We start from the raw sequence: 14,030 nt of genomic DNA on the forward strand, positions 1-14,030 counted from the left end.
CAGGGTCATGACATTCTGTCTTTTTTTGAGTTTTGGAAGGCATTTTTTAAGGGTAAATTGAAGTTCTGTGGTTTCTGATAGTGATACTTTGAAGGGTAGCCTCTGGAGAAAGAGCAATTTCTAAGGCTGAGCTCCGGTTATTGAGGGAAATGAAGGTTTTTCATTGGAATAGTCTTTTTCTGGGCAAGAGCTGTGTGTAGGCTGGATTAGGTTGAACACAAGGTCTGCTTCATTTGTACTCTTCAAAGCAGGGGAACACTTCATGATCTAAAGCTGGGAGAAGGCTTTCTAGAGCTTCCATAAACATGTGGAAAGCCCTTCTCAGACTTGGGCCTGGTTGGCAGTGCTGTCCCTCTCTGTGGGGTAAATGAAGCTTGATAATACAGGAGTTACTCTGTCTGTATTTTTCCCTGTTTTTCCTCTCCTCACTGCTGTCTAACACAGTACCCTGTAATTTCCCTAGGGAGACAATCCTGCTGCTTTGTATGCAAGTCACTCCCAAGTACTGAGCAGTGACTGTGATGCTGTTCCCTCACTCTTTGGTGCACTCATGACTTTTAATTACCAATTTTCTCCAACAACAGAGGAGGCTTCATTGGCTTCTTTGTTTGCTTTGCCTTTCCACTGAGGTCTTGGCTCTCTGATATAATTAATAGCGATTTTGTAATTATGCAGGCATCTGATTAGAAGTTCCATGACCTTGGTTGTTCCATGTCAATCAAGGGGCAAAGCTTTCAAGGTGAGAATTTTGCCACTTAGTGAAGAGTGACCTTTTATCTTCCATTTCCTGAGATAATGCAGCTCTGTTTTCCATTTTGAGGAAGGAGCTGCCTTATCTGGGGAAGCTGACTGTTTTGATCTGCAAAATAGCAGCTTGCAGTGTTGATGGAGAGGAAACTTCTTCACTGTAGGAGACTTGGCTGAGGGTGTCCAACTCGTTACTTCAGTACTACAAGGATGCAGAGATGTTCTGAGGTTGTTTTGTGGGAACAGGTGGATTGGTACAGTGCTTTTGAGAGTGGCAAGCCAATCTGTACTTTGTTGAAGGTGGAGTGAAAGTGTCTCTTTGTGAAAAAAGGAATATTTCCACAACCAGATCTTTGTTTCTATTTTAGCTAATCAAAGTTTCTGCTCAGAGTTGTTGCTGACATGACAATTGAGTATGAATTCTTAAAATGAGCATGTCAAGATGACACGAGAAAGATACTTTTCCATTTAGGGAATCAGAAGAAAATACAGAGAGCTTTCCTCCTCTTCTCCCCTTTTTGGGTAATTTGGGAAATAACCCATGTGACAGGTCTCTGCCAACCTCTCTTCTTTCCAATCATTCTCAAAGAAGTTTACTTGATATTAAGGTACTTGGTGAATGAGATGCTATAGAGTTCATTAGTTCATAGACAATCAAGGGATTTGTGGGTGCAAAACCACAGGTAAACTGTGGCTGAGACCCAGAGCATCCCCACTGGGCCCAGCCTTGGAGAGCAGCCTGGACTGCAATCAGGAATCACTTAGAGCAGGATACATTAGCTCAGCATCCCTCTCCATCATATCATCATCTCATCCTGAGCTCCAGCCCTCAGGAGCAGGGACACACCTGACTTTTTTCACATAGGGAACATCCAAGCTCTTGGCTGCTGGGCAATACAGATTGTTGTCTTAGGCCAGTGCTGTCCAGCAGTGCCTTCCTCTGAGGAAGTCCTGTCCTCTTGGTGCTGGTATCAGTGCTATGATGAGACCAAGAGACTGCATGTCCTTCTCAAGTTTATGCTTTGAAGTAATGGAAGTTATAAGCTTGTGTGTGTTAACTGAATCCAAGTCATTAATCTGTTGTGGGAGCTGCAGTAAAAATCAGATTCACTGCCTGTAGTAACTGAGATATTAATACTGCTTAAATCATAAATATTCTAACATAGCCAATCTGACATAATAACTATTTGAATTTGACTCCTGGGCTTTTAAGAAGGGTTTTTGATACAGGTTGAAGGAGGTGGGATGACCAGTTTAAACCCTCAATTAACAGTAGTCTTTCATCTATTTGTTTTCTCATTACTGGTGTTTTCTGGGTGGGAGCTTGTGTTGGAATCATGTGCTTTGGAATATTTTACAGGAATGTTGTTGTGATAAGTACTTAAAATAAGTGTTGAATTTAGATTTCGTGATATGTCCCCCTAGTTAGGTAGGCTTGTCCTTTAGGATTTCTCAGTTTCTGAGGAGTTTGTACTGGCAGGAAATGTTAATAATATCTGATGTTGTCCATTTGTTATTCAAAGTGTTCACTTTTGAGTAATAGATGTGTGGAAAATTGCTTTTGCAAGTTATCTCATGAAGTGTTACAGTAGTAGAAAGAAATCAAATATGTGGCATTGGAAGGTTGTTATCAAGGTCCTGGCTTCCTTTGCCTGTGATCAGACCTCAACTTGTCCAGTGTACAGAATTTCCCATCCTTGTACTAATTTTTTTTCAGTTTATGGGAGAATTTCTGGTGTTATTTTTAAAAATCTTTATTCAGTATCTTGCTTATCTGGAATAATACTTTGCTAAACCAGTGTATCCTGTTTCTTCCCCAGTTGAATTCAAATTAATTTCATATTACATATCTGAAAAGAGCTTTAATGTTAAGCAAAAATTTAACTGAGAGCCACACTTGTGAAAACCGTAGCTGGAAAACAAAAGCACTGTGAAAATGCTGTTAAGGGTGGGGAAGAAATCTGGTAAAGCTGTGATAAGGAAGGTAAGGAGTAGCTGGCTGGGCAGCAGAGTCTTAAGGGATGTTTAGGACAAGAGCAGAGCTGAGATGTGAGTAGTTCTGAAATTGAAAATACCAGCAAAATCTTAATCATGAGGTACATTTGGGTGTTTTAAAGCCCTCCTTGTTTTAAACTTAATGCTGTGATTAGTCATGATGATCAATAATGGAAGTGAGGGACTGAATACGTCAGTGTAAATGTCTTTAATTTAGGAGGTCTGTGGAATGGAAACTTGCCAAGAGGGGTCTTGCTGCAAGCTGTACTCTGCTCTTGGTTGTGGGGCAGTGGGGATCTGGGATGCAGCTTGGACACTGCATTGTGTTTGTTCCTCTGCTGGCTGCAAGGGTTGCATCTTTCTAGGAAGAGAGCTGTCCACTGTGATGGCTCACCATGAGGGTGAGTTTACACCCAGAGATCTTTGTCATGCAAGAAATCAATTTTTCTCCAGTTAATTTGAGAGTGTTATGACTTGTTTAACAACAAGGTGCCTCATGGCACTTTGAAGTTGCCCCAGAGGTGATCTGAAAGACAATGCTAGGTCTAGTTTAGTTTCAGATACCTCTCTTGAGAAGCTGTAGGAACAGTCATTTGCTGCCAGGAAGATAAAGCAGAAGCAGTGAGGCAAAGAGTGAGTGGAGTGGAGACATGAGGAAATGGAGTACAGGGAAGACATTTTGCCTGCAGCTAGTTGTTATTCTTGTAGATGTATGTCCAAATAACGTGGATTTATTTTCCTTTTAAGTGTAGCACACTTCTTGTAAGGCAACCTTTATTTGTTATGGCTGCCATGATCCTCTGGAAGCTGATTTGGACAGCTTGTGAAGATACAGCTTCGGAGAGGTTCCTAGACTGTAGGATGAAGACTTTAGGAGGTGACACGAGGGTGTGATCAGCATGCTTGGAAGGTTGGGAGCAGCTGGCACTAGCAGGCATCCTACACCCCCATAAAGAGGCAAAGGGAGTGTTTTGCAAGAGACCAGGTCACAACTCTTTCTGGATGCTGCTAAAATCCTTAAGCTTAAGATCTGGGATCTGATCTCTGCAAAATTGCCATAGAAGTGTTCTCCTACTTCTGGAATTAGTCTCAAATCTGCTAAGCAGGCAGGAGGCACACAACAGTTTCAGACTTTAAGGAGCTCTTGAGAAGATTCTTTCTACTCTTAAAGCAGGATTGGAATATCTTGTGGAAGTATGAGACAGTTTGCTTTAAATTTCTTGTTTGCTTTAAAACAGATGGCATGTGCAATAGGAAAGGGAGACAGTAAGGAAAAACTAAGGTAATTTCAGTACATATGAATTGCTGATTTATTTTAGTTCATGGGATTTTTTTAACACTTACAGGGAAGTCTCTTGTTTGTACTCTGTTCCTTGTTGGAGAAAATTCAATATTGAGTAGCAGCCTTCAAGTTCTTGTGAGCTAATTTTGTCCAATGGTAAGTCTCTGTTAATTAAAAGGGTTTTGGCAAAGATCTTATGAACTTCCCCATCCAGAGAGTAATTCCTTTACCTCTCAGTCCCTAACCACAATTGGCTATGGCTATTATTCTCTGGAAATAGGCAAGGAGAAGCAAATCATAACAACAAATCAGTGTGTGCCTCACAGCAGAAGTGTTCCCTTATTTCTTAGCCCACAGTTTTGGCAATATTGTTGGATTCTCCCACTCTCACTATTCTTGACACAATTGCCATGTTATTCTTTTATTACACAAAGTGATGGCTTTACTTTCTCAACCAGCTTCAGACACTGGAGACTCACACGTGTTGGAGTAATTTTCTGTTCCTATGGATGACTTTTGTGTACTCAGTCAGCCCTGGAGGAAAAGATTCAAACAAGTCATTTTGTTTTACAGGCATGACTTCCATTAGGGATCCAGCATGGAGAAAACTGTCTGGAAAATAACACTGAGTGGCTTGAAATGTGTATTACAGGCTCACTCCTATGGGAGTGTGCACACTGAGGGGAGAGTTGGGGGAGGAACACCAGTGCCAAAGGTCTGTTCTTCACACTTGACTGGCTCATTAAATTCCCTTTCCATGGTGCTGCTTTCTGACTTGCTGTGGTGCTGTCGGGTTTTGCAAATGGGGAAGGTTATAAGGGCTAGGTGTAAATGTAACTGACAGCTGAGACAGAGCAGTGCTTTTGGAGCCAGGAGACCCATTGGTAGGTGCTAATGAAGGAGATTCTGGTTTTCTTTCATCTAAATCCTCCAGGACCTAAATTACCCACCTGAGGTTTCTCTTTAACACACTTTGCCATGCAAATTCTTTAACCCAGGCCCCAGAAACTTTCATCCCCTCCTCTAAATCTGCCAGACAAACATTTTATTGAAGGAATTCACTATGCTGTGCCATTAATAATTTTTATTCCCTACTCTCCCTGGCACAGGATAGTGAATTGGATTCCTTTTTTAATTTATCCAAGAATATGATCCTTACTCTGGATTAATGTGCATTATAAAACCAGGTATTTGCATTTTAATTTACTTCTAGGACTCTTGTTTTAGATTGACCAGCAAAGCTCAATCTGAAAACATGCTTGATGGCCTAAGAGGCATAACAAGACATTCCTTTTAGAAGAGGAGGTAAATCTGTTGCTTTTCTGCTCTGAGTGCAGTAGGAATAGCCTTCTGGTTATCTATGACAAATATATAACATTCCAGTATATAGATATATATAACATTCCAGTAGCTCAGTACCAAGAAGCAAAGAAGTTCATGGTCTCCACAGTGCAGTTCTGTCTTGTTTTGTCCCAGTGACTGAATAGTTTGGTTTTGCTTCAACAATACTTTTGAGAGTGACATCCTGGATTTTGTTAATTCTGGAGTGAATTCAGACTCCATGTGGTTTTTTTTGGTTTTTTTCCTTTTGAGGAAGGAGAGGGTGAGAAGCTCACAGTTGAGCACCAGGCAGGGCTTTCTTTCTTTTTTCTACCATCTGGGCAGTTTAGGGGATGGGGAACAACCAACCACACAGCCAAAATCATGCCCTTCCATTACACTTCATGCTTACTTTTAGCTGAGATGAGGAGTTTAGCTGCTGTCAAAGCATTGCTCATGAGAGCATTTCCTGTGTGTGCCAGGGATACTGGTTAAGCTGTTAAAGTGTATGAATATACAGTTCTGGCAGTTTTGAGGTGGGAAAGGAGATTTGGAAGGTGCACTGTATGAATTTGTTCTGATATTACTGTGAAGATAATATTTCCATTCTTAATGACTAATTGTGAGTTGGTGCATGGGAAAGATGATTTTAAAATGACAATGGGGGAAATGAAATCATGTGTCTAGACCAGTTCTAAAGGTGTCTGATCACTGATGTGCCTCAGACTGTTTCATTGAAATGACAGAGCAGCTGTCAGTGCAAGCAGAGAGGTATCTGCTTTTTGATGCTGTAAGGAACATCACTGCCTATGGCCCAAAGTTTCTGGGGGAAGAGTAACTAGGAATCCCTCAAGAAAGTAAGTAAGTGATGTAATCACTCAGGAAGGATATTAGATGGATAAGGTGTCATAAAGAGTTGTTCTAATTTGTTGAAGAAGAACACTCAAATTAGCTTGTTGATGGGCATATCATAGAAGGTGCCTTTTGAGAGTTGAGTGTGACTGCAACTGATTGTTGAAAAATGAAGAAGTAACACTAAACAACCTCTGTTTCTGAAAAGTAAATATTATGAAATAAACTTCATTTGCAAAAAATATGTGAAGAAATCTTTCTTTAAGAGAAAGAGGCCTGTTTTGAAAGAGGAGGATCTGTTAAGAGTAAGTTCACTTTGAAAGCAAGGGTGAGAAAGAGAAGAGCTGAGTTAGCAAGGAGGTTTTGTAACTGGCAAAGGGCTCGTAAGTATTTCTGAGAGAGTCTGTCTTATGTAGTTGGACTTGTTTTAATTGCAGCAAAATTTTGGATGAATTTTGGGAATCTGCACTAGTCCTCACAGGATGATGAAGAGGGTCATTGCTGAGCAGAAGAGGTGAGTGCAAGGAAATAGAAGAAATTTCACTGAGATGTAAACTGTTGAGAAGTACAGGGATCACTGCAACAAATGTGTTAAGCAGAAACATAGTACTGAGTGCAGACTTAGATATTCCAAGTCATGCTTCAAAGGCCAGTTTGGTCATTTACCAAGTATCTGAATACAACTTCAACAGGTCAGCACAGTGAGGGAAGACCACAGTGGTAGACCCTTATCATGTGATCAAAGTCAGAAAGGAAGTAAGAGTTCCAAAAAGACTTGGAAGTGTAGTTGTCCTTTTTCTTGGTTGGGTTTTCCTTCTCCTGAATACTCAAGTCCAGTTGTGCAGGACAGCAGTTTTTATGGAGTAAGCATTAGCTTGTAAATGATAGCTTTTAGATATGTGTTATTGAAAAGGAGACTGGAGGCTTCAGCTTGTGATCTGCAAGTAAAATCTTGAGTGATTGCCATCAGCTACTTGGAAGTGGAGAAAATTTCAAGTCAATGCCTTGTAAGCATGCCTTAAATGTGGGTAAAGGCTACATTTTGGATCCCAAGAAAGAAGTGGTGGTGGTGGGAGAATGGTGTTTTTGATCTTTGGGTGAAAAGCTATGGAGTTCTAAGGATATTTGATTAAATGCAAAGAAAAGCAGTGCTTTTCTTGGAGAACGATGAGAGTGTGACCTGCTATCAGCAGGAATAATGCTCTGCTCTGGAGGCAGGCATGTTTTGCTCAGCATTCTTATTCTTGATGACAATGGCTTGTTTTGGTGAGATGAACAGACTAAGAGCAGTGCTTGTGCTGTGTGCTGTCAGGGTATGCAAAATGTCCATCCCAATGAAAGAGTGGGAGCTCAGCTTTCCTGATATGTTCAGCCTTACATCAGGGCAAGACCTTTAGGGATCACTTCATTGGTTTTTGCTATATGTATGTAACTGAGTACTGTGTACCTTGGTCAAGAAAACTGATTTAAAACCATTTGGAAGGTATGAGTGTCTTGGCTTGCAAAGCAGGATGTGACCAAAGGTATGTATTCTATCACCAGCTGTTAAAACCAGCTGGGGCAGTGTTCTTTATAATTTCCATGCCCCATCCTTCCAGGAGATATCTCCTGTTAATGGGCCATTGAGTCCCACTGCATGACTGATAAAATTACATCATCCCACTGGGAGATGCCCCACCCAGGGGGAGGAGCCAAACATTTCCTACCTAGATGAAATCTGAGATTTGGAACATCAGGGCAGCCTTTTCCCACTGGATTCCAGAGGAAAACCAGACCCTTTGACATCATCACTGGAGCTTTGGAGGAAAACTGCACCTTCTACAGGAGCACTGCTCCAGCAGAACCACATCTGTCACTGCAGGAGGATGCAGCCACCATTTAATGGGACTGCTACCAACACCCTGACTGTGTCAGGTTCTATTCTGACTTTGTCAGTGTTTTGGGGTTTTTTTGTATTATTGTATTTCTATCTTAATTTTTCCTAGTAAAGAACTGTTATTCCTATTCCCATATCTTTGCCTGAGAACTCCTTAATTTCAAAATTACAATAATTTGGAGGGAGAGGGTTTACATTCTCCATTTCAAGAAAGGCTCCTTTCTTAACAAGCACCTGTTTTTCAAACCAAGACAATGGGGAAAAGCTGGGAATAAAGAGGAACTTCTTGACTGCCTGGCCAGGGGATAGGAAGTCTCTGCAAGTGTCACTTCTCCCACATGATCATAGTGATGAGTCTTTGGTCAAGTGAGGCACAGCCTGCAAGGGCTGGGATGGCTGAGGTCAGTGCTCCTGTCCTTTCTCTTGCAGCCCCACCTTGGAGAGGGCACAGATGAGATATTTCAGTCCAGGCTGATCTGTCTCCTGTACCTATTGCTGGTAGGGAAACTGGAGCATACTGAGTGAGCTGTGTAACAGAAATATTGTCTGTTTAGAATCAGACGTGGTACCCTCAATGATCCAGAGGAATCTCAGATCTTTTTTAAAGGCATTAGCTCTCCCTACCCCAGATACAGTCCACAACAGGGTCACCTGGGCATTTCTCCACTGCTTGTTTCCTGTGACTCTGTAGTGATACACATTTTCTTTTCAATGGGAACAGGGAGGAAGATCTTTGGCTAGTCTGAGAATGGAGCTTTGATGGGAGAATGAGAAACCTAATGTTTGTGTACATGCAGTTGATTAATTTAAGGTTACAAGGTGCCAAAACACCTTCTCAAGCTATCTGCCAAATAAGATCTATTACTTCAAGCAACATGGAAACAAAATTTATTTTTGACAGTCTTGTAAAATTCTGTCCAAACAGGATTAGTTCTCCTTTCACAAGTGATTAAAAAAAAAAGAAGAAAAACAAAACTGGAAACACTTAATGCTATTACTACAAAAACTTGAGCTTCAGTGAGTAAATACTTAGGAGATTTTTGCAAGGATGAGTGGAGACTCTAAAGATAACAAACCAGTTATAATATTTTACTAATAGCTTTTACTAGTTACAGTACTAGTATCAGTTACTACAACTTCTCTCCTCTGAGAAAAGGCTGTGACACAATTGGAGTTGTTTAGCCTGGAGAAGAGAAGACTCCAAGGAGACCTTATTGCAGCCTGTCAGTGCCTAAAAGGGGCTTTTAAGAAAGATGAGGGCAAACTTCTTAGCAGGGCCTGTTGTGATAGGACAAGGAGTACTGGTTTTAAATTAAGAGGGTAGATGAGATTAAATATAATGAAGACATGTTCTGTGATGAGGCTGGTAAAACACCAGAGCAGGTTGCTCAGAGTATTCAAGGCTGACCAACTTCATCTGAAGATGTCCCTGCTCACTACAAGGGCGTGGACTAGATGGCCCTTAAAGGTCCCTTCCAAGCCAAACTATTCTGTGATTCTATACTGACTATCATCAGCTGCCTAATATCCCAAGACTCTTCCTGTGGCTGCTGCTTTGGGAAGCAATTCCACTGCCAGTGGAGGAACTCAAAACCTGTGAAACTCCAGCAGTACTGGGAAGGAACTATTTTTTCCATTGCTTCTTTTAGAAGTGATAGAGTTCTTAAAGTCATTTTTTCCCAAAAGTTGTTACTGTGATGGTAGTACCTGTGTTGTATACGTGTTAATGAAGAAGCTGACTGACCAAAAGTAGCCTGTGTAGTTTAAAGATCTAATGGTGTACTTTATTTACAGACACAGACTTTCTGCTTAGTATACACTGACTTTCTATTTAGTATATATTTCTTCTAAAAAATTGAAAGCATGTTGCTTTCAGACCAGTCAGTGATACAAGGCAAGTAAAATGCTTGGAAGGTTAAAGAGGAATTTGTTGGTGACCTTTTTCTATGAAGAAAAAAAGAGAAGCTGCTTTTCTGGAGAGGAGAACAAGCTGCAGGGGAAGAAGGAGGAGGGTGCTGTGATGGTAGGTCAGAATTCTAAGTTTCCAGTTTAACATAAACTTAATTCACAGCAATGGGAGTGCCTTGTGAAATGAGAGATTAAAAATCAAAATAGAATGGTTTTTGTGTGAGAACATGACCTGTGGAGAGTGATATATGTTGGATCCTGCTGAGGATAACCTGGCAACCTTGATCACTCTCCAATCTGCAAAGCCATTTGGCATCACAGGAACAGGGCAATATGCAAATGCTGAAACACCTGCAAATCAGGCTCGAGGAGCAATCAAAGTGAGATAAACATTAATTAGTATAATACCCAAACCCTTAATGGAGGAAGGAACGTTGATTACACAGCCTCACTTGGGACTTCTTTCTGTCAGAGATGGTGTATGATGACAGTCTCTGATTACACTTACTCAGATAAGAAGTAAGACTTTAAAAACTGCTTAAATATGGAGAGAGAAGAGCAGAAAGCAAATAAGTTGATCTTTCTATGAGTGGTTGAGCATGTTGGGCTCTTCATAAGAGTATGTATTTTTCCTTTTGCCTTTCAAACTTTTGAGGTGAATTTGATTTGTGAGCTGATTTTGAATGCTTCCCTGGATCACTGTAAACCATAAGTGTCTTAGATTTCCCTTTGCTCTCCCCATCTCAATTCTGAGATATTGCCAGCTGCAGGGGCAGAAGCACTGAGTAGGAGTGGGCAGTGGGCTTCTCATAGCATTCATTTTTGACACTGTTTTCTTCCCTTGTTATCCTGCTCCAGTACCAGCTGCTTGGAGAGTCTGAGAATAAAATTAAATACGACAACCATAAACTCAGTCCCTTCTTATTCATGCCTCCTGCAGTAAGGGAGAAATTTAATAAAAATACATGTCATTTAGCCGAAAAAAAAAAAGGCAGCTTGACTTTTAGGCAAGAAGCCAAGGTTTTATAGAATAAATTTACTATATGTACACAGCAATGCCAAGCATCCCCCTGCTATCTCTGAGGCTTGGAGCTTGGGCTGGGAGGTGACCAGAAGCCTGATTTGCTGTGATGTGTACAGTCCTCATTTAAGGAAAAAGTAATTTAATACTTCGTCTGCCTTGTCCTCCTGTGCAACTTCATTTCTCATTCTGCTCTGTAATGTTCTTTCTCCTTGGTTGATCGCTTACTTTTGTACTTCAGTCATGAAGATGAAGTTCTTTGGTATTCTAGAGAGGTTTGCTCCAGCCTCTGTTACCTAACCTTTCTCGTTCACCTTGGTGTGTAGCTTGCCAATCTGCTCTCCCATTTCAGAAGTTCTGTCATCCCTGTCACTTTCAGGTGACGTGGACGTTCAGCATAGAGAGAAAAGGCTCTGTGGCTGTTGTGATTCAGCTTTCTTACAGCTGAATCCTGCCTTTCTCAGACACCTTGCTTGGAATCTGTCAGTCTGTCTTTAAACCTTCCCTGGTTTTAAACTATTTTTTTTCTGATGCTGTCTGATCCCTAGCGAATATAGATGATAAAAATCGCTTTTTTTTTTATTAGCACTGTGAAGTGCATACAAATACAGCATTATTGCCAGTGCTGACAGTACTGTCGGGCAGTATCCAGTGTCCTGCATGCCAGATTCCTAATGCCTCGAATCTTTTTCCTGTGGGAGTAAGGAAACAGTAATTTTTCCACCATGAATAGACACAGATAACAGCAGAGGAAGTCTTTCAGTAGCCACCTGAATGTGAGATTTATCAGAAGAGTAATAATGGAATAAGAGCAAGTGATCTGTTCTGTGGTTGCAGATGGGACAGTAGTGGATAGGGGGCCAGCAAGAGAGGGCCCTCAAGAGGAAGTATTCCTGGAACTTACTGTGGGTGTTGGAGAAAATTGCCTGTAAAATGGAGAGTGGCTTAAGCACAGCAGGGTGAGGGCTTTAGGACAAAGGAGAAACAAGATCTAAGTTGGGGGTGAAGTGAAGAGAGCTTGAGGGCAAAAATATTTCAGAGGGACAAGAGAAAGTGAAAGCTTGAATCAAAGCAGCTGAAAGGTTGGTTTTAATATCTGCTTAGATGAAATAAAGTCTGTATGGATTAAGAGATAATCCTCTAGATAGATTTAATCTGCCACGTGTATTGCTTCCCCAAAGAAAAGCACTGAGAGAGGAAGGTTGATTTGGCTCAGTGCCCAGCATTTGAAGGTAGGTGATGTATTCTCCTTTTTCCACACACACCACCTTTCACTTGTCCTGAATGAAGCACATCCTGCTGAAAGGGAGGGGTGTCACTGTAGCCTCCTGCTCCTTTGCAACTCCAAAGTAATATTGAATTTAACTAAAGGCGTTTCTCAAGCAGAAAAGAGCATTGAGAGCAAAATAACCCAGCAATGACCAAGAAAATAGGCATGGGGTAGGTTCAGATGCTCATGATGGTTTTGGCTGCCTGAGCAATTTGTTCTGAGAGGCAGTATTGGGATATTTTATGAACACTTAATCCCTCTTGTCCTAATTGTCCTAATTGTCCTTGTCCTTCCTTTAATGAAGGTTAAGGTCTGAATGCCACCTTTCCTCCAGCACTGCCCCTGAAATCCTCAGCCATATCCCTCCATTCCTTCCTTCCTGTTTCCTTTCTTTACAAAAACTGGTTGAGTCCTTTGAGTAAGTTCAGATGCCACAGCAGTAGAAATAGTTGATCAAACATGAGGAGGTTTTCTCCATGTATTTTTCCAGTAAGGATATGGTATATTGTCTCTAACTAGCACATACAGCTGTATCTTGAACTGTTCGTGCATAACAGTCATGCACCTCTAGGAGCCTGTACATGTGATGGAATTTGGATTAGTTGGATTGAGGGGCTTTAATTCTTTTTTCAAAGTTATCTTGTTCAGCAACAAATTAATTCTGTGGACTGATACGTATTCCTTCTGTGTTGTGGGCCTGCATCTGTACCACCTCAGGTGAGGGTTTTTGGCAGATCTCATAAGGTCAGTGGGATTTGGCCTGTCAAATCCTAGAGCAGGAGATCACAGGAGAAAGAGGAGAAAGTACAGAGTGCCTCAGAGAAGATCCATCATGGTTTGAAACACCTAAGCTGGCACTGGACAACTTCCCCAGCTTGTGCTGGGAGCAGGCTGTCTGCCTGGTATGGTCTCCTTTCATTGAAGATATTTGGGCACTGGGGATGGATGTCTTCCCTCTTTTTTTTTTTTTTTTTTCTTTTTCTTTGAGTGAGGGAAGGAAGGCAAAGAGATTGGTGTCTGATGAAGCACTGGGGATAATGTGGGACAGGAAAGGGAGTGAGGGAGGTGTTTGACTGCCTCACTGGACCCACTCACATTTATGAAGTGAAAGGGAAAAGAACACTTACTGGTTTCCAGGCCTGAGCTTGCATAACTGCTTAGCACTTCCTTCTAGCAGAGAAACATGTGCCTTGTCAGATCCTGAAAATTGTGTCTAGAAGTCAGCAGGGTACTGGCTAAAAGGCAATTGATACCTCACTTTTTTTGGAGCTTTAGGAAAACTTTGTGGAGTTCTTCTAGGAGAGAGGTCTACTCTCAGGTGAGAGAGAAAATTGCAGCATTGATTTGAGGGAGAGCAGCAAAGCAGAAATAAATGACTAGGTTTTTTCAGCTTTGAAGGAAGTAAAAATAGTCAGATACCTCTAGGGAGCAGTACTGGAAATAGTTTCAATCAATACAATTATGAAACTTCTAGAAAAGAGGTGAACTGTGAGGTGGGAAAATTTGCTGGTGAGAGCAGTTAGGAAAGATTTAGGTCCTTCAGAGGCATCTTACACTTGAACAAAACAAGGCAGTAGGACAGTCCTCTGGCACATGAAATTTGCTGCAGACAGGTGCTAGGAAATGCATGCTGAAAGGAACAGCAGAAACTACTCTGAGAACCTATCAAGTGTATAAGTGATGTGGACTTACTCTTCTGAGGCAGAGGGAGGGTGTGGGAAGGAAATCATGAACAGATTTGTACTCAGTGTTGGTACAA

The 14,030-nt window shown here is 41.3% G+C and overlaps 1 protein-coding gene across 4 annotated transcripts in view; it reads left to right on the forward strand.

Moving 5' to 3' along the window:
- WASHC1 (WASH complex subunit 1) overlaps positions 1–14,030 on the forward strand; it is a 39,241-nt gene that overhangs the window by 11,659 nt on the left and 13,552 nt on the right. The window lies entirely within an intron of this gene.

The sequence above is a fragment of the Sturnus vulgaris genome, chromosome 5 (genome assembly GCF_052056855.1).
Source record: "Sturnus vulgaris isolate bStuVul1 chromosome 5, bStuVul1.hap1, whole genome shotgun sequence".
Classification (NCBI taxonomy): domain Eukaryota; kingdom Metazoa; phylum Chordata; class Aves; order Passeriformes; family Sturnidae; genus Sturnus; species Sturnus vulgaris.